Source organism: Quercus suber, unplaced genomic scaffold, assembly GCF_002906115.3.
Source record: "Quercus suber isolate HL8 unplaced genomic scaffold, Cork oak 2.0 scaffold_272, whole genome shotgun sequence".
In the NCBI taxonomy this organism is placed as follows: Eukaryota; Viridiplantae; Streptophyta; class Magnoliopsida; order Fagales; family Fagaceae; genus Quercus; species Quercus suber.
This window is the reverse complement of record NW_027069728.1, coordinates 79,712-81,965: the sequence shown is the minus strand read 5'-3', so window position 1 is coordinate 81,965 and position 2,254 is coordinate 79,712. Positions and strand designations below refer to the sequence as shown.

The following is a 2,254-nucleotide window of genomic DNA, read 5'->3' as shown; positions in this document are numbered from 1 at the left end:
TAACCCAGAAACCCAGCTCCCACCGGTCACCCAAAGCCTCCTGTCTCCACTGCCAGCCAACCTCAAATTCTGTACTGTCTCCACTGCCAGCCCACCCCGCAAATCATTCTCTGTCACTACCGCCGGCCCACCCAGTTTCGCCGCTCAAAGCCACCTCTTGTACGTTGCTCCGCCGCTTCACCGGTCAAAACTAAATTTTCTTTTGTTTTATTTATAGAAAACTAAATTTACTCTTTTAATTCTATTAATTTTTTCTGAATGAATTGTGTTTGATTATAAATGTGAGTTTTGAATTTTTTGGTTTTGTTTTATTATTAATGTAAACATTATCGCAATAGTAGAGTGCTACAAAATGCATAACTATGCTGTATCATTCATTTTATTTTCATTCTCTATGAGTGCTCATTTTAGTAAATCTCTGCATACCTATGTTTCTGCAAGCATCTCTTGTGGTTCTCTAATTTAGTACCAGCAAACTTTGATCAATTAAAAATTTGGAGTCATTAACTTGTCGAGGGAGCTTCTCATTGTAGTCAAAGCTGTTTAATTAATGAGTATTTAGAATCATAGCCCTCTTAAAAATGGTCATCATCAAAAGCTTCTGTTTTGAATGTTGTTGAGCCTAGGCAGTCAAGTTGAAATAAAGAGTACCAATAATTCAATGGCACCTATTTTGTTGAATCCACCAAATCAACTCTCCTTCGAATCAAATGTAGCACAAACATTATCTCTACTTGAAAGACGTACAAATATGATAGAACTATTGCAGATTCATGCTCACATTTACAAAACAGGTTTCATTATAGACCATATTCCAATGAGTAGGCTTCTAACTTTCAGTACCTCACTGGATTTTGGAAACTTAATATATGCTCGGAAGGTTTTCGACAGAATTAGCAGACGCATTACTTTCATGTGGAACACCATGATAAGGAGATACTCAAATAGCAATGAACCAAAAGAAGCCCTACTTCTGTACCATTAACAGCTATGTCATTCAGCCCCCCACACAATGCTTACACCTTTCCTTTCCTACTTAAAGCATGTTCCCGTATGTTAGCCTTGGAAGAAACCTAACAAATCCATGCTCACATCATAAATACAAGGTTTGGCTTGGACATTTATGCCACAAATTCCTTGCTTCATGTTTATGCCATCTCTAGCAGCATTAAATCTGCACATCTCCTCTTTGACCGGCTACCCCATCGAGACATTGTTTCTTGGATTGATGGGTATACAAAATCTGGCGACATAACCAAAGATACATCATTAATTTCTTTACTTGTTGAGATAAATACAACTATAGCGATAATGTTTACATTAATAATCAAACAAAACCAGAAAATCCAAATCTCACATTAATAATCAAACACAATTCATTCAGAAAAAATTAATAGAATTAAAAGAGTAAATTTAGTTTCTTTGAATAAAACAAAAGAAAGTTTAGTTTTGACCAGTGAAGTGGCAGAGCGACGCACAAGAGGTGACTTTATGCAACTGGGTGGACTGGCAGTAAAGACAGAGGAGGATTTGAGGTAGTGGGCTGGCGAAGAAGACAAAGGAGGATTTGAGGCGGTGGGCCAGCGGTGGAGACAGTGCAGAATTTGAGGTTGGCCGGCGGACCGGCAGTGGAGACAGGAGGCTTTGGGTGATTGGTGGGAGCTGGGTTTATGGGTTACGGTTTAGAGAGAGAAGTCGATGAAAGCGAGAGAGAGAGAGAGAGAGAGAGAGACAGAGAGAGATTATACGTATAGGTTCTTTTAGGTTTTTAGTTTTTATTTTTGCTTCTCAAAAAAAAAAAGTTTTATTTTTTATTTTTTTAATAGATAGTCTAGTTAACTAAGGTTAGTTGGATTAAGTTTACTTAAGTAATCATGTGCATTGCACATGCCTTTTTTTACATATGTCATTTTATTAGAGCAGTTTGTAGTCTTAGACTACAACTAGTTTTGTAGCTAAATTTTGTCAATTTTTTATAGTTAAAAATGGCAAAATTCATGCACAAGTAATGTGGGAGTAGTGCTTTGCATCACTTTTAGCTTAAAAAAACTTCCCATCTAGGGCTTTTTGGTCGGTAACTGTGCATGCAAGAATAAATCCTACATACGTATTAGTATTTTTAACATACTTGTGCTCTTTTTGGCTAAAGCTTGCTTTTTTTACATATGTCATTTTATTAGAGCAGTTTGTAGTCTTAGACTACAACTAGTTTTGTAGCTAAATTTTGTCAATTTTTTATAGTTAAAAATGGCAA

The 2,254-nt window shown here is 36.4% G+C and overlaps 1 long non-coding RNA gene across 1 annotated transcript; it reads right to left on the bottom strand.

Annotated features, from left to right (window-relative positions):
- Window positions 1-724: 724 nt before the first annotated feature.
- LOC136070937 (uncharacterized) lies at window positions 725-1,703 on the bottom strand. The gene is made up of 2 exons (XR_010632212.1): window positions 1,455-1,703; window positions 725-1,243 (listed from the first exon to the last, which is right to left on the bottom strand). It is a non-coding gene; the product is annotated as an uncharacterized LOC136070937 (long non-coding RNA).
- Window positions 1,704-2,254: the final 551 nt, after the last annotated feature.